We start from the raw sequence: 18,397 nt of genomic DNA, 5'->3' as shown, positions 1-18,397 counted from the left end.
AAGGGGAGAACAGGTAGCGAATCCCCATTTTACAGTTGAGGAAACTGAGGCACAGAGAAGTGAAGTGACCCAAGCTCACACAACAGCTTAACAGTGGTGGAGTTGGGATTAGAACCCAGGTTCTCTGACTCCCAGGGCTGTGTTCCTTCCACTGGACCACCTGCTTCACGATAGTCAGAACTGTGGTAATGGGAGTGGAATCCTTGGCAGAAATCTGCAGACCCTCCAGAGCCACTGCATCCCCTTAAGCACGCGCACCACATCTGAGCTGCAGCACTCACGAGCCGAGGGCGAAGGAGGCTGGACGCTGACAACAGAAACACCAGATATAAAGACATCCGGTGTTGTATCCAGACCTGTCAGGGGATGGGTGGGCCGGCTGGGCAACGGCCTTGTCTTGTCATCATCAGTAGTTTTACTGCATGCCTACGGAGCATGGGACACTGTACTGAGCACTTGAGAAAGTTACTTTTGTGCTAAAGGCCCCCACCTTCCAGGAGCTTAAAGTCTCATCAAGAACAACAGCCCAAGACGCAGTAGAGAAAACAACAGCAGGCACTGCAAACATCAGGCATGAAAACACAAGGGGAACATTTTTGTGTGCCCAATGTGGGCACTGTAGGTTCCACATTGGCCTTTTGAGCCATACCCAGCTGCATAGGTAAATTCAGCACCAGTGATTATGTTTGAACACGAAGGACAACTTGATGTGTGTATGCATGTATGCCCACGCACACGTACACACATACAACACTCAGCCTGATGGCAGCAGGGCCTGGACTTGCCCCAGACACCTTTCCTGCCTTTAGAGTAGTTCCTCCAGCATCTGGGAAGACCCAACACAATGTCACAATACCAGGTGGCCAGCCAGGACCACTACCACTCCAAGGGCCTGGAACCCGGTCACATTGACATTGAGACACGTTCATCATGCCTTACATGTGCGGAGGCTGGATGGCAGCAGACTTTCCAGGCAGCCACCTCGTAGGAAGTGGGAGGCACTGGAATGGGGCACCCTGCCCGTGGGCCACTGGCAGACACTGCAGAGACCCAGGAGAGCCAAACCTCAGACACTGCCGCAAGAGCTGAGGTGGCAGGGAGATGCTGCTGCAGGTGGACCAGCCCTGTGTATGGCAAGCAGAAATAATAATAATAATAATAAAGATAGTATTTGTTAAGTGCTTACTACATGCAGGCACTGTACCAAGTACTGGGATGGATCCAAGCGAATCAGGTTGGACACAGTCCCTGTCCCACATGGGGCTTAATGCCCATCTAACAGATGAGGTAACTGAGGCACAGAGAAGTGAAGAGACTTGTCCAAGGTCACACAGCAGACAAGTGGTAGAGCCAGGATTAGAACCCATGACCTTCTGACTCTCAGACCAATGCTCTATACACTACACCCCCATCTTACCTCCTTCCCTTCCCCACAGCACCTGTATATATGTATATATGTTTGTACATATTTATTACTCTATTTATTTTACTTGTACTTATCTATTCTATTTATTTTATTTTGTTAGTATGTTTGGTTTTGTTCTCTGTCCCCCCCTTTTAGACTGTGAGCCCACTGTTGGGTAGGGACTGTCTCTATATGTTGCCAACTTGTACTTCCCAAGCGCTTAGTACAGTGCTCTGCACACACTAAGCGCTCAATAAATATGATTGATGATGATGATACACCATGTGGCTATGGCTGCAGCTATGATTTGTGACTGCTGGTCTGAGACCTTGATCTTTTAGCCCTGCTGCTCTGTCGCTCCTGTTTGGTTTATAGTTATCCTTATCCTTGTGCTTTATCTTTGCATCTTCCCTCTCTATCTGTGGCTGCTGGCCCCTCTGCCACCTCATTTTTGGCCTGGAGCCCCTTGGGGGCCAGGAACCATGTCCACTTCGTCCCCATGTGAGTTCATTGTGGGCAGGGAATGTGTCCACTAATTCTGTTGCAGTCTCTATATGTTGCCGACTTGTCCTTCCCAAGCACTTTGTACAGTGCTCTGCATACAGTAAGTGCTCAATAAATACAATGGAATGAATGAATAATCAATCAAAGGTATTTATTGAGTGCTTACTATAAGCAGAGCACTGTTCTAAGCACTTGGAAGAGTATAATACAAGAGAATTAGCAGACATGTTCCCTGCCTATAATAAGTTTACAGTCTAGTGTACTCTCCCAAGCACTTAGTACAGTGCTGTGCACATAGTAAGCAGTCAATAAATACCAATGATCGAATGATTAAAACTGTGAGCCCCATAAGGGCCATGGACTGTGTCCAACCTGATTAGCTTGTACCTTCCCCAGGTCTTAGTGGAGTGCCGGACACGTAGTAAGGGCTTAGCAAATACCGGCCCCTACCCCCATCCCCACCCCTGGCAAAATAATCAAAAATAAAAATTGGAAACAGCGTGGCCTGAGGAGGAGAGCCAGAGTATGCAGAGCCGGGAGACGCCGGTTCTAACCCCAGCTCTGTCCCTGGCTTGCTGTGTGCCTTACAGCGAGTCAGTAAACCTCTCCGGGCCTCGACTTCCCCAACTGTAAAACGGGGAGAGAGCTATCACGGCCCTCCCTCCCTTTTCAACTCTGAGTCCCGGTGTGCCCCCTTTTTCCTCTCCTCCTCCCCACCCCACCCCCGCCCTACCTCCTTCCCCTCCCCACAGCACCTGTATATATGTTTGAACAGATTTATTACTCTATTTTACTTGTACATATTTACTATTCTATTCATTTTGTTAATGATGTGCATTTAGCTTTAATTCTATTTGTTCTGACGACTTGACACCTGTCCACATGTTTTGTTTTGTTGTCTGTCTCCCCCTTCTAGGCTGTGAGCCCGTTGTTGGGTAGGGACCGTCTCCATATGTTGCCGACTTGTACTTCCCAGTAAGCGCTCAATAAATACGATTGATTGAATGAATGAATGAATGAATGAGTGAGTGGAACAATGACCTGATCCGATCTGAGAATCCTGGATCCGGTCCAGCCCAGCGATTAGCCCAATGCCGGGCAGGCCGTCAGCCTTTAACTACCCCATGACATTCAGTGAAGGAATTCTCCTTCCAAGGCCCTCCCCCGCCCCCTTCTCCTTCATCGGGATGAAACTCGCGTCTCACGCTTGGCTGCTGCGGACGGACGCCGGCTCTGCCGCCGGAGGCGTCTAGCCAGGGTCCGACTGGGGGAGGGGGTGCCCCCCGCCCCCGTTTGAAGCGGCCCCGGTGGGGACGTGGGTAATAATAATAATAATAATAATAATAATAATAATAATAATGGTATTTGTTAAGCGCTTACTATGTGCCAAGCACTGTTCTAAGCAGTGGGGGAGATACAAGGTAATCGGGTGGTCCCACGAGGGACTCACAGGTCTAATTCCCATTTTCCAGATGAGGTAACCGAGGCCCAGAGAAGTGAAGTGGTTTGCCCAGGGTCACAGAGAAGACAAGTGGCGAAGCCGGGATTAGAACCCACGTCCTCTGAGTCCCAAATCGGTGCTCTTTCCATTAAGCCTATAGCAAAGGGGCGGGGGAGGAGAAGAAGAGTAGGGGCAGGAGGGGGAAGGGGGAAGGAGGAGGTGAAAGAGGAAGAACGGGGGTGAGGGATAAGAAGAGGGAGTGAGGGAGCAGGAGGAAGGTTGACGATCGCGGGAAAGATGCTTGCTGTCTCTGGGCCTGATCTGTAGACTAGGGATAAGATCTCCTCTCCCTCCAGGGCTGCTAGGGGATGGAAGTTGGTCCCGGAGGGGAAAGCCTGCGGGGAAATGATTACAGAGCGGCAGGCCGGCCGCAGCAGGGCTTCCCTCTGAGGGGGTTCAGCGGACAGTTGAGGGGAAGAGAGCAGGGGGCACCCCCTCCCCACCCCTCGCCCCAGGCTGGGCACCATCTCTGCCTCCCTCCACGGTTAGGGTGTCCACTGTGCAAGGGTAGCCCCCGCCGAACCACAAAAACCGCCCGCGACAAAAAGGCCCCCAAATGACAGTCGTTATGAAAGCCAAGTAGAGGGAAGGGTTAGGGAAGCACGATCATGCTGCCCCCCCCATCCCGAATTGGTCATTGCGGGGTCCGGGGGAGGGAAGTGTTCTGCCCCGGGGCAGACCGACCCCCACGGGTCACCCTCCTCGCAAGGTCAGGAGGGAGGAAGGAGGAGGAAGGAGGGAGGGAGGGACAGAGGAAGGGGGAAGGAGAAAGGGGGAGGAGAGAGAGGGAAGGAGAAAGGGGGACGAATGGAAGGGAAGGGGGAGATGGGGAAGAGGAAAGGAAGGGGAGGAGGGAGATGGGGATGAGGAGATGGGGAAGAGGAAGGGGGGCAGGGGGCGATGGGGAAGAGGGAGGGGGAGGAGAAGAATCAGTGAAGCAAAGCGGGGGTAGGTAGGTGAGCAGCGGTACAGGCCGGGGTCTGTGGAGCACGACGGGCCTTTGAGGAACGCGAATGGGAGTGGAAGACCCCGGAAGCACGTTCCGAGCTCCGAGCTGATTCATTGTCTCACGGTCGAGCCGAGAGGCGGCTGAGGGGTGAAGTCTGTCCTGGAAAATGTTTCCTCGGCTTCCTCCGGCAGGAACATAACAATCAACACACACACACGTACAACCAAATACAGTCATGCACAGACATGTACATTCATGCACACTCGCATTCACACATCGACTCACACATAGTCATGTATGCCCGAACACAAGCATACCTATACACACAACCCCCCTCACATAGAATCCCTCCCCCGCAACACACACACTCAACCCTTACGTAGCACCCTCAAAGACACACCCACAGACAGCAGACCACCACGTAGAGATTTGAATTCTACAATGGACTGACTTCTTCAGCCTATCCCCTGTCCAGCTTTAATGCTAGAGAAACAGGGGGAAGCAACTACCACCAATATCATCATCATCATGATTATTGAGCGCTTACTACGTGCAGAACACTGTACTAAGCGCTTGGGAGAGTTCAATATAACAGATTTGGCAGATACATTCCCTGCCCACAAGAAGCCATTAATGCCAGGAAGGTGGAGGTAGGGAGTGGGGTCAATCAGGGAAGGCCTCCTGAAGAAAGTGGCTGAGGGAGTGACAGGACCATTCATTCATTCATTCATTCAATCGTATTTATTGAGTGCTTACTGTGTGCAGAGCACTGTACTAAGCGTTTATAATGATGATGGCATTTGTTAAGCGCTTACTGTGTGCAAAGCACTGTTCTAAGCACTGGGAAGGATATAAGGTGATCAGCTTGTCCACGTGGGGCTCACAGTCTTAATCCCCATTTTACAGATGAGGTAACTGAGGCACAGAGAAATTAAGTGACTAGCCCAAGGTCACACAGCTGACAATTGGCAGAGCCGGAATTTGAACCCATGACCTCTGACTCCCAAGCCCGTGCTCTTTCCATTGAGCCGTGAAGGAGAGGTCGCTCGGGGAAGTCTTCCTGAGGGAGGGGTTTTCTTTGCGGGAAGAACCCATTCATTTATTCGATCTTTATTGAACGCTTAACTGTGTGCAGAGCACTGAGAAGCAGCGTGGCTGAGAAGCAGTGTGGCTCAGTGGAAAGAGCACGGGCTTTGGAGTCAGAGTTCATGGGTTCAAATCCCGGCTCCGCCAATTGTAAGCTGTGTGGCTTTTGGCAAGTCACTTAACTTCTCTGGGCCTCAGTTCCCTCATCTGTAAAATGGGGATTAAGACTGTGAGCCCCCCGTGGGACAACCTGATCAATCAATCAATCAATCGCATTTATTGAGCGCTTACTGTGTGCAGAGCACTGTACTAAGCGCTTGGGAAGTCCAAGTTGGCAACATATAGAGACAGTCCCTACCAAACAGTGGGCTGATAATAATAATAATAATAATAATAATAATAATGGCATTTGTTAAGTGCTTACTATGTACAAAGTACTGTTCTAAACGTTGGGGGATACAAGGTGATCAGGTTGTCCCGTGGGGGGCTCATAGTCACCTTGTAACCTCCCCAGCGCTTAGAACAGTGTTTTGCACATAGTAAGCCCTTAATAAATGTTATTATTATTACTATTATTATTATTATTATTATTATTACTGTACTAAGCGCTGGGAAAGTACAATGTAGCAATAAAGAGAGACAATCCCAGACATTCCGTGAGAGACGTCTCAGCCTCTTTCTGTCCCCGCTTTTGAAGCCCGCGCTCCCGACGCCTCCCTAGCTTCTCTGCCCTCCCCATTGCCCCCAATTTGCCCCGCCGTCCGGCCTGTGCGACCCCGCACGCCGGGCCGAATCACGTCCGAGCAGTGTCCAGGACCCATTTACCTCCGGCCGGCCGCACCCTCCCACCCCCACGCCTGCTGAGCCAGTCCTAAACTGGCCGCGCTCCGAGGGGCCGGAGGGCCTGGGGTCGAGGCCGAGGGACAGGGGGACAGGAGGCGACGGGGCAGGGGGCAAAGGCGAGAGGACGACTTCTAGACTGTGAGCCCACTGTTGGGTAGGGACCGTCTCTATATGTTGCCAACTTGGACTTCCCAAGCGCTTAGTACAGTGCTCTGCACTCAGTAAGCGCTCAATAAATACGATTGAATGAATGACGAAGGACAGGAGGCCGAGGGGCAGGGGTGAAGGGCAGGGAGCAAAGGGCGAGGGGGGTCCAGGCTTCCTGCCCTCGCTATGGAAAAGAACTCAGGCAGAAGGAACAACTTTGGCCTGCGCTTGTCAGCCTACACAGACGTTGTCTGCCCTGAGGCTCCTCCTTCTAGTCTTGTCCCGCCCCCTGCCTGGGAGAGGGGAGCCGGGGGGAACTTCTTTTTTAAGTGGTATTTAATTCCATTCAATCGTATTTATTGAGCGCTTACTGTGTGCAGAGCACTGTACTAAGAGCTTGGGAAGTACAAGTTGGCAACACATAGAGACGGTCCCTACCCAACAGTGGGCTCACAGTCTAGAAATTTAATAATAATGGCATTTGTTTAGCGCTTACTATGTGCCAGACACTGTACTAAGCTCTGGGGTCGATACAAGCTAATCAGGTGCGGCACAGTCCGTGTCCCATTTGGGCCTCATAGTCTTAATCCCCATTTTACAGATGAAATAACTGAGGCACAGAGAAGTGAAGTGACTTGCCCAAGGTCACACAGCAGACAAGTGGCAGGGCAGGAATTAGAACCCAGGTCCTTCTGACTCCCAGACTGTGGCTTTCTCCAGTCTCACCCCTTCCTTCCTCTCCCCCTCGTCCCCCTCTGCACCCCCCCATCTTACCTCCTTCCCTTCCCCACAGCACCTGTATATATGTATATATGTTTGTACGTATTTATTACTCTATTTATTTCTTTATTTATTTTACCTGTACCTATCTATTCTATTTATTTTATTTTGTTAGTACGTTTGGTTTTGTTCTCTGTCTCCCCTTTCTAGACTGTGAGCCCACTGTTGGGTAGGGACTGTCTCTATATGTTGCCAACTTGTACTTCCCAAGTGCTTAGTACAGTGCTCTGCACACAGTAAGCGCTCAATAAATATGATTGATTGATTGATTGATTGATTTCTCCACTAGGTCATGCTACTTATTTTTCCACTGGCCTAGCCACTCCTCTCTCCCACCACAAGGACTCCTGTTCCACTTAGGTTTTCCTCTTCCTCCACAAAATATTACACACGTGACACCTTCAGATCACACTGGTAAAACGGTAGTTAGCATGGATCACCTCTGGACTGAAAGCTCATAGAGGGAAGGTCACATGCCTACCAAATCTGTAATATTGTACTCTCCAAGGTGCTTAATACAGTGCTCTGCACACACACAGTAAGTGCTTAATAAATATGATTGATTGATCACCGCCAAGCCCTGTGCTCAGCTGCTAATCAGCTCGGACACAGTCCCTGCATCTGGATGATAAGATCCCAGATGCCCCTCTTTCTTAGATTGTGAGCCAGTAAAATCTTATTTTACTGAGGCACAGAGAGGGTAAGTGACTGCCTGAGGTCCCAGCAGCCAAGGGGCAGAGCCAGGAATAGAACACAGCTCTCCTGACTCCCTGCCTGTTCTCTTTGCACTGGCCTACACGGGGTTTCAAAAGAAACCATTTTCTTAAGGAAAATCCCAACAGCACCTGCAGCGGCTGCAGGGAAGCCTAGCAAATGGGCCTCATGTTGAGGATGAATCAATTGTGTTTATTGAGCACTTACTGTGAATAGAGAATTGAGACCTGTTCTAAGGGAGAGAGGGTAGTTAGGTCCAATACACTAAGGCGAGTGTGTGCGTCTACATGGCTGTGTTTGTGCTTGTGTGTCTGTGTGCATCTGTATCTGCATGTATCTTTGTGTCTGTGTCAGATGGAGTGTGTTTAAGGGTGTGTGTCTGTGGGTGTGTTTGAGGGTGTGTGGCTGTTTGCATCCAGTACAGCAGCCAGTACAACACACTAGGTGTCTGGTTCAACACTACACGGCCGGCAGTCTGTACTGTACTGTAATGGACAAAGCAGGCCTCCATTCCAGTGCTCTGCCATGACCAGGTCTCCACTGCAGCACTTTACTACCTGTCGGCACCCAATCCAGTGCTATTTGCCCCCAGCAGGCTCCCAGTCCAGTGCTCTGCCCCCAGCAGCCACCCAGCCAAGTGCTCCCTGCCCCCAGCAGGCTCCCAGCACACATTGATGATGTTGACGATGATGGGCAGAGAAAGGGAGAAAGGGAGCTGAGCAATAGCAGACACTCAGACCAGAGCCCTCAGGACAAGCTGGTTGATAAGCAGATGGACCCTGTCTGCCCAACTGCCTCTCGGGATCGTCGTCCCTACGAGGCAGGGTGAGTTCGGACCGGCACTCACGTTCAGCAAGGCCAAGCATCTCCAGGACCCAAATCCAAGAGTGTCCCGGGCCTTGTGGGGCCGATCAAAGGTCAGAAAGGGTTACTCACTCCTGCTCCAGAGCACACATCCTCCCTCGCCCTGGGAGGGCATCGGGGGTTGCCGCTCCAGGTTTGAGATCTATGGGGAAATGCTCTGCAGGACAAAGGGAGGCAGGAAGGATCCCTGGCCTCAAACCACCACAGCTATTATGGGCTGAGGACAGTGGGAGAAGCAGCATGGCCTTATCAAGGAGAGCACGGGCCTAGGAGGCATAGGGCCTGGGTTCTAATCTTGACTCTCCCTCTTGCCTGCTGTGTGACTTGTCTATGCTTCAGTTTCCTCACCTGTAAAATGGGGGTTCAATACATGTTCTCCCTCCCCTTGAGACAGGGAGCTTCATGTGGGACAGAGGCTGTCTGACCTGGTGATCTTGAATCTGCTCCAGGACTCAGCACAGTGCTTGGCATATAGTAAGTGCTTAATAGATAACATTGATTAATATTATCATGTCAGTTTGCTCTGGAAGGACACAATCCCCACATGGATGGGGTGGGAGGAAGCTGTCACAGGCACACGTGTGGTGTTGGTCAGGGTGGGAGGATGTGACACTCCCCACCCCTGTCATACTTAACCATGTTGCACTCATACAGCAATAATAATAATGATAACTGTGGCATTTGTTAAGCACTTACTGTATGCCAAGCACTGTACTAAGCACCGGGGCAGGTACAAGATAATCAGGTCTCACATAGGGCCCACAGTCTAAGAAAGAGGCACAACAGGCATTGAATCCCCATTTTGCAGATGAGGGAACTGAGGCACAGAGAAGTTAACTGACTTGCCCAAGATCCCACAGCAGATAAGTGGCAGAGCTGGGATTAGAACCCAGATCCTCTGACTCCCATGCCCAGGCTCTTTCACTAGGTCACGTTGCTTCTCTAAAACAGTAATGTGTGGCCATGATGTACAATTGTAATGGGTGGCAAAGACATAAAGTGTTCTGCCTTTGGAAGACAAAACAGTGCTACCAGAATTTGTAAAAAAAAAAAAAAAAGTCAGTCACAGTATCATCTTTCAACTATCCATGCCACTAATCCCTATTGGATCAATGGTTGCTGCAGCACGATTTTCCTATAACATGAACTTCTTCAAGAGCACAACTCCTGAGTTCTAGGAGAATTCTGTACTCTATGCCGAGCACTGTGCTCAGTGCTGGATACCAGATAATCAAACAGGACACAGTCCCTGTCCCACAAAGGACTTACAGTCTATGGGCGTTGAGGGGTGTGGGGGGGGAGAGAGCAGAGCTCTTACCCCGCAATTTATAGAGAAAACAGAGGCCCAGAGTAGGTTAAGTGACTTGCCCAAAGTCACACAGTAGGCCGGGGCAGAGCTGAGACTAAAATTGGGATATCCTGATTCCCAGTTTCCTACTCTATTCCCTTCCTTCCTAGCCTTCCGTAAGGGTGTTGAATGGTCTGTGCTGGGTCATTGTGGGAGAGTTAAAGATGGAGAGGGTAGAATCAGGGGGTTCAGATGATCCATATTAAGTCACTGGGGGAGAGTCAGGGATGGAGAGGGAGAGATCCCCATCCATAAAAACCATCCCTTGACCCCACGACTCCGGCCAGTTATTGTCCCATTTCCCTCCTACCATTCCTTTCTGGGCACCTTGAGTGAGTCGTCTATACCTGCGGCCTTCACCTTCTTTCCTCCAATTATCTTCTTGACTCCCTGCAGTCTGGCTTCTACCCATGAAAAATGCCTCTCTGAGCTCACCAATGTCTTCCTTCTTGCCAAATCCAACTCCATCCAAATCCTCCTCAACCTTTCAGCTGCTATCGGCACTGTAAACCACCCCTTTCTCTGGGAAACATCTAACCCTCACTTTCCCCCTCTAGACTGTAAGCACCTTATGGCCAGGGAACATGTCTACCAAGTCAGTTATTTTGTATTCTCCCAAACTCTCAGTACAGTGCTCTGCACAAGGTATATGTTCAATAAATATGATTGATTGCTTGCTTCACTGACACTGTCCTCTCCTGGTTCTCTTTCTATATCTCTGACTGCTCCTTCTCAACCTTTTTCACAAGCTCCTCCTCGGCATCCCACCCTTTAACTATAGGAGTCCCTCAAGACCCTGTTCTGGTTCCCCTTCTGTCCTTCATCTACACCCACTCCCTTGGAGAACTCATCTGCTCTTACTGCTTCAACTACCATCTCTCCGCAGATGATTCCCCAATCTATTTCTCCAGCCCTGAATCTCTCCCCTCTGCAGGCTTGCATTTCCTCCTGCCATCAGGACATCTTTACTTAGCTGTCCTGCCATCACCTCAAAGTTTTACATGACCAAAGTAAAAATTCCCATCTTCCCATCCAAGCCCTGTCATTCCTGTGACTTTCCCATCACTGAAGACAACACCACCATTCTTCCTGATGCAGAAGCCCTTTACCTTGGCATTATACTTTACTCATCTCTCTTATTCAACCTGCATATTCAGCGTCATGAAATCCTGTCTATTCTGCCTTCATGGCATCTCTAGAAACCACTCTTTTCTTTCTATCCAAACTGTTACCACTCTGGTCCAAGGATTTAGCCTAGCCCATCTTGACTATTGCTATTGTCCCAGCCTCCACCCTGACCAGCCTGCCTCCTGTCTCTCTCCTGTCCAGTCCATACTTCATTTTCCTGCCTGAATCATTTTTCTAAAAAATAAAATAAAATAAATCCATGTCTCCACACGCCTCAAAAATCTCCAGTGGCCATCCATCTCCACATCAAACAGAAACTCCTTACCGTCAGCACTAAGGTCTTCAGTCAGCTCTCATCTTCCTACCTTACCTCGCTGATTTCCTACTGCAACTCAGCCCACATACCTCACTCCTCTAATTCTAACTTGTACCTCGATCTTGTCTATTTCACTGCCAACTCCTAGCCCGTACCCTCACTATGGTCCGGAACTCCCTCCCCCATCATATCTAACAGACCATCATCATCATCATCATCATCATCAACAATGTTATTTATTGGGCGTTTGCTGTGTGCAGGGCACTGTACTAAACTCTTGAAAGTCTCTCCAACTTCAACATGCTCCTAAAAAAATCACATTCCTCCGGATGGCCTTCCCTGACAAAGCCCTACTTTCCCCTACTCCCTTTTCCTTCTGTGTCATTTATGCACTTGGATCTGTACTCTTTAAGCATGTGATATTCATCCTCAGTCCCACAGTACTTATGTACATATCCCTCTACTCTTCCATTTTCTCTCTCTGTAATTTATTTTAATGACTCTCTCCCCCTCTAAACAGTAAGCTTCTTGTGACCAGCAATCACATCTACTAGCTCTATTGTCTTAATTCTTTCCCAAGTGCGTAGTACTGTGCTCTGCATGCAGTAAGTGCTTAACAAATACTATTACTTACAGGTATTTATTAGACAACACCACCATTCTTCCTGATGCAGAAGCCCTTTACCTTGGCATTACACTTTACTCATCTCTCTTATTCAACCTGCATATTCAGTGTCATGAAATCCTGTCTGTTCGGCCTTCATAACATCTCTAGAAAACACTCTTTTCTTTCTATCCAAACTGCTACCACTCTGGTCCAAGGATAGTCAAGAGTCAAGAGATGGTCTGTGCCGGGTCACTGGGGGAGAGTCAGAAGTGTTGGATGTCCATCTCTGACCATGAGGATGACTGTCTAGAGGGGCGACCAGCACCAGGTTCTCTCCAGGCTGTTTTTCACGTTTGAGGAAGTTGGCCAAGCCCATGTAGCCGCCAGAATTATGGCAACGGTTGAGACCCCAAACACACAGCTTTCTCTGCCTCGACTGGGCCCCCCACAGACCAAGCCCTGTCTCCAAGATGTCCCAGTCCATCTCAGGCCCCTCTGGCTCCCCACCTCTAGCATCCCTGGTTCAGCTCTCTGGCTCAGTGCCACCCTCCCCACCGCCGCTACCGGTCCCAGCCCACCCTTGGCCCTCCTATGACTAAATCTCTTCTATTGTCCCAAATGCATAGTATAGTGTCCTGCACATAGTAAGCGCTCATTAAATACTATTGACTTATTGAAGGAGGACTGTTTCTTCCTAACGTTCTCCTCCTGGTTCCACTATCTGTCCCCACTATCCGTCCCAGCACTACCACCACTGGCCCTAGGTTCTGTCCCAGCAACCCCTCACTCCAGGCCCCATTATCCCTATCCACCTCGCCTCCCCCCCAGCCCTACTATGGGTCCCAGTACTCCATTCCCTATCCAACCTCCATCAAAACCCCCCATCTCCTTTCCAGTGCCCACGCTAGCCCGGCCACTTCGGACCAACCCCTGGGGCTAGTGGTCGGGCAGGAACGATCTCCGGGCACCTTGGACCAGATGGAACCGAGGCCGCCCCCCATTTCCCCCGCCCCGACTCCGTCCACTGCTTTTCCGTTGGGGAGAACGTGCAGTGATTCATCATGGAGTCATCTGGAGGCAGTGTCTCTTGGCTGGGGATCCTCTACTGAGAAACGCCCCCAATCTCCCCACTCCCCGGCCCCTTCCGCCAATCTGGCCGTGGTGGGAAGGAGGAAGGAAGGGAGGGAGGGAGGGACAGAAGGAGGCGGGGTGGGAGGAAAAGAGGGAGGGAGGGAGGAAAGGAGAAGGGAAGGAGGGAGAGAACGAAGGCGGGAACGATTGGACAGTCTCTCTTCTCACCAACGTGACTTTCAGCGACCCCGGGGCCTGACCCCTTGTCCGGCCTCGCGTCGTCTGGGCCCCCAACGGGCTGCTCCGGCCAGCCGGACAGGTCATCGACCGGTCCACTCCACGATTCCCCGTCAACAGCGCTTGCTTCACTGAGCTGAACGGGCCAGTGCGGGCCCAGGCGGTCCGTCTGTGCGGACGCCCGCAGGCTGGCGGGGGTCCGGGAGCCGGGCCCTCGGGCCGTGGGGGAGAAGGGGGTCCCGGCGGGGCCTGGGTCATGGAATGGGTGGCTGCGCCATCGGGGTGACCCGGGGCGAGCGCAGACTCTGCGTCCCACGCGAGGCGACCCGAAAGAGGGGCCGGTCGCCGGTCCGTCCGGCGGGAAGCAGTCAGAATTGTCCGGCCGCCGCCCGGGACAACGTCCGGAGAGTCCCCAGCTCCCGGGGAAGTTTGGGGGGGGGGGGTCTGCTAGCCACGGTTGATCGGGGGGATTCTGCAGTGCTCCCTCCCCTGAGACGATTTTGCGTGGCTGGGGATGCCGAGAGCAGACAAGCCTGCTGGGCCCTCAGGCAGGTGTCCGAAGGGCGGGTGAGGATTGTCCACCCCGGGCTCGACCGGGCTGACCCTTCCCGGATAAGAGAAGCCCGCTGTCCCTGCCCGGCCGGGCCGCGGGAAACTTGTTGGCGAACTCGGCCGAAACCGCGGCCCGCCTCGGCCCCCTCCCCGAGAGTGTCCTCGATAAAGAGCGACTCCTCCTGCCTTATCAGCAGGACAGAGCCCCTCCCCCCCTCCCCCTCGCCCCGGCATCTCTCACAGAGACGCGGCGTCGGCGAGAGCCCGGTTTCTTTCCGTGCGCTAACTTTGCCTGCGCCCACAGTGGCCGCCGCCCCCGCAGTGGGTATGGGCCCTGCACCCTTCCCTAGAGGATTGGGCGGGGTGACGGGGAAAGCCGCCCCCCACCCGGACCCCCGGCCGGACGCCTCAGCTCGCAGTTAAGACCCCTCTCCACGCCAGTTCAGCCAGGTACCCCCGGACCGCTGTCAGATACCCCACTGTTAGGTAGGGACTGTCCCTATATGTTGCCAACTTGTACTTCCCAAGCGCCTAGTACAGTGCTCTGCACACAGTAAGCGCTCAATAAATACGATTGATGATGATGATGATGATCCCCCCAGCCAGCAGTGACACCCCCAGCCTGCGATCAGATACCCCCAGCCCGCGATCAGATACCCCCAGCTCGCGGTCAGACACCCCCAGGCTGCGATCAGACACCCCAGCCCGCGGTCAGATACCCCCAGCCCGCGTTCAGACAACCCCATCCCGCGGTCAGACACCTCCAGACTGCGATCAGATACCCCCATCCCGCGGTCAGACGCCCCCAGCCAGCGTTCAGACATCGCCAGCTCGCGGTTGGACACCCCCAGCCCGCGGTCTGATACCCCCAGCCCGCGGTCAGACACCCCCAGCTCGCGGTTGGACACCCCCAGCCCGCGGTCTGATACCCCCAGCCCGCGGTCAGACACCCCAGCCTACAGCCAGCCACCTCCAGCCCGAGGTCAGACACCTTCCCCCGCTCTCCGGATTCAGCCAGACGTCCCAGCCCGCGGTCAGACGACACCCCCCTTTCCTCAGGACCGGCCTGAACCCCATCCCGCGGTCAGAGCCCCCCCCACCCCAAGTGGAGAGGGCGACAGTGGGGTGATGGGGCGCCCGGCTGAGGACCGGGGGTCCCCTCGGCCTCGGACAAAGGAGCAGACGCCTCCGTCGTTGCCCCGACACCTACCTGGGCCGGAGCCTGGCAATGCGGCGCCGGGTCTCCTCGGCTGCTCCCGCGGGGGGCGGCGGCGGCTGGTCCGGCCGGTCCGGCCGGTCCGGCTGGTCCTGCTGGTCCTCACCCGCCAGCCGGGACCGCAGCGGTGCCCCTGGCCGATCCGATCTCCGAGGGCCCGGGAAGCATCTTCCGCCGCCGGCTCCGACCGCTCCGGCTGCAGGGGCCGCACCGAGCGCACCGGCTGCAGCGACGAAGAGGAGGAGAAAGGGGGGAGGGGGAGGAGGAGGAGGAGAAGAAGGAGGAGGAGGAGGAGAAGGACGAGGACGAGACGTTGGCGGGGGTCGCTGCACGAAATCTGCCTGCAGACGATTTCTCAACCGGAGCTGGAAAGCCAAGGGGTCGGACCGCGGCCGGTGGGCGGGGGCCTTAACCCTCCGGCCGCCGGCAGCCAGGGAGATGGTCGGACCGAGACCCGCCTCGACGCTGGGATGGAGCCGCGGCCGAAAAGGGAGGGGGCTGGGGCCAGGAGCGAGCGAGCGGCCGGGGTCTGATGGGCAGATATGGAAACTGGGGGACGAGGAGCTGGGGATGGCGGGAGGGGTGGGCACGGACGAGAGGTAGGGGCTGGGCTCTGAAGGTGGGCAGGTATAGGAGGTGGGCAGCTCCCAGATCTGGGGGTGAGGAGTTTGGGGGCTGGGAATAGGGTCTGGGGGAACGGCTGGGGGGATTCGGCTGGAGGTTGGGGGAAAGGATTTGGGAGGGGGGTCGGGGCGGGAGAATGGGAATGGGGGGCTGGGAGTTGGGGGCGAGGATTAGGGGGTTGAGAAGAGACTGGGGTCTAGGGGCTGGGGATTGGAGGGGGGCAGAACTAGAGTTTGGGGGGGGTGAAAAGTTGGGGCGGGCTGGGGGGCTAGGAGTAGCAGAGTGGTGGGTGTCAAGGACAATCCGGCAAAGTCGCTAGAGGAGGGAGACACACCCCTCCCCCCCAACCCACAGCTGGCCCGCTTGGCCCTTCAGACATGCCCCCGGCCACCATTGGCTTATTCTGATGGTTTGTGTCTTACTGGTCTTCTCAATTGAACAGTGAGCTTCTTAGGGACTCCTGCCACGTTCTTTACGAAGGCCCCCAGTACAGTACTCTGCCTACTGTTTTGCCAAAGTAATCGCTTAATAAATGTCATGAATTAGGAATGATAAAAAAAACTCAAGGGCAATTAAGTAGCTTAATGAAAGAGAGGTCTTCCATCCTCATCCTCCCTTAACTTTCCTTCTAGCATTCCACCATTGGCTGCTCAGCCATGAATCTATCAGACTCTTTCTGGGCAGTTAAATAGATTTTGTTGCCTGCTGGGTCATTGGGGAAGTCAGAGCTGGAGAGTGGAGAGCTTGTACATTTCTATCCTATTTATTTTATTTTGTTGGTATGTTTGGTTCTGTTCTCTGTCTCCCCCTCTTAGACTGTGAGCCCACTGTTGGGTAGGGACTGTCTCTATGTGTTGCCAATTTGTACTTCCCAAGCGCTTAGTACAGTGCTCTGCACATAGTAAGCGCTCAATAAATACGATTGATTGATTGATTGATTGATTGAGAGTCAGGAGTGTCGGATGGTTCATGCTGGGACACTGGGGGAGAATTAGGGATGAAGAGCGGAGAGTCAGAAGTGTTGGCTGGGTCATCCCTAACCTTGGAGGTAGGTGTCCAGGAGGCCAGCCAGCCCATAGCTTCTTCCAGTGTCCCTGTGCCGCTGTTGGAGGCAGTCGAGGGTTGTTCTGATCATCCACCATGTTTCTCACGATCTCGGGATCTATGTGAAAGGGGGCAGGTCTTAGTGAATGAATTCAAAGGCTAATAATAATAATAATAATAATAATAATAATAATAATGGCATTTATTAAGCACTTACTATGTGCAAAGCACTGTTCTAAATGCTGGGGAGGTTACAAGGTGATCAGGTTGTCCCACGGGGGGCTCACAGTCTTCATCCCCATTTTACAGATGAGGTCACTGAGGCACAGAGAAGTTAAGTGTGGCTTAAGCAGTGTGGCTCAGTGGAAAGAGCCCGGGCTTTGGAGTCAGAGGTCTTGAGTTCGAATCCCGGCTCCGCCACATGTCTGCTGTGTGACCTTGGGCAAGTCACTTCACTTCTCTGAGCCTCAGTTACCTCATCTGTAAACTGGGGATTGACTGTGAGCCCCACGTGGGACAACCTGATCACATTGTATCCCCCTCAGCGCTTAGAACAGTGCTATGCACATAGTAAGCGCTTAACAAATGCCATTATTATTATTATTATTATTATTAAGTGACTTGCCCAAAGTCACACAGCTGACAAAAGGCAGAGCCAGGATTTGAACCCATGACCTCTGACTCCCAAGCCCGGGCTCTTGCTGCTGAGCCATGCTGCCTCTCTAAGGCTAGTCTTCTCGCTGGCTGGACCATTGTCTTGCTATATGATTCCAGGCCAATAGGTGCCTCAGTTTCCTCATCTGTAAAATGAGAATGCTGTTCCTTGATGTCCAGCTATTTCATGGATCTGTTGTCACAGATAACGGGGAATTGATGTAAGAAATACTGCACATCTCCTGGGAGACACCAGCTGTCTAGACTCTGCAGGCTTGTGGCCTGAAGCTTGTTTGGGAAAGCCCCGTGATCCCACTTAGAAATGTCGGCAGGATAATGGAATGTTTTTATGCTCCTGCAGGTGAACACGTATTTTCAGCTTTGGGAAAATTGAAGGGAGGAAGTGGGTTCCGAAGCGATGTTTGAGTTCCGCCACCTCCAGGGTCAGCAGAGGTCTCGAGCAGCCAGGGCAGCTTCCCTGTGCCCAGAGGGCAGATGGGAATAAGAGGCTGCAAAGACTGGCCGCTCCCCCAATCCGGCAGACATCAGAGGAGGTGACCCATCTGCCAGAACCGCCAGCTTTGAAACCGAATCTCAGAAAAGAGTCAGGCCGGTGGGCCGGGTGGAGAGGAGCTGCCAGCCTTCTCCGGAATGCCTATGTGTCTCCAGGAAATCATTATGCGATGACAGTGTCTGTTTCCCAGCTATCATCTCTTAATGAAAGAGAAAAGCTTACCCTACATAGAAACTTTCCTCTGATCTGAGCTGGTCACTGGGGAAGAGTCAGTGATGAACAGAGGAGAGTCA

General features: G+C 52.8%; 1 protein-coding gene across 2 annotated transcripts in view; it reads right to left on the bottom strand.

Annotated features, from left to right (window-relative positions):
* The window catches only part of HTR2C (5-hydroxytryptamine receptor 2C), a 78,173-nt gene extending 62,369 nt beyond the window's left edge, over positions 1–15,804 (bottom strand). The window contains exon 1 of one of the 2 annotated variants that reach the window (XM_038748581.1): positions 15,263–15,804. The gene's annotated coding sequence lies outside the window, so the exon portion shown is untranslated. Of the gene's footprint in view, positions 1–13,491; positions 13,554–15,262 lie in introns of those variants that run through there. The other variant, XM_038748584.1, reaches the window with a different exon arrangement.
* Positions 15,805–18,397: the final 2,593 nt, after the last annotated feature.

Source organism: Tachyglossus aculeatus, chromosome 6 (genome assembly GCF_015852505.1).
Source record: "Tachyglossus aculeatus isolate mTacAcu1 chromosome 6, mTacAcu1.pri, whole genome shotgun sequence".
Taxonomy (NCBI): Eukaryota; Metazoa; Chordata; class Mammalia; order Monotremata; family Tachyglossidae; genus Tachyglossus; species Tachyglossus aculeatus.
This window is presented reverse-complemented; position numbering and strand designations above follow the sequence as displayed.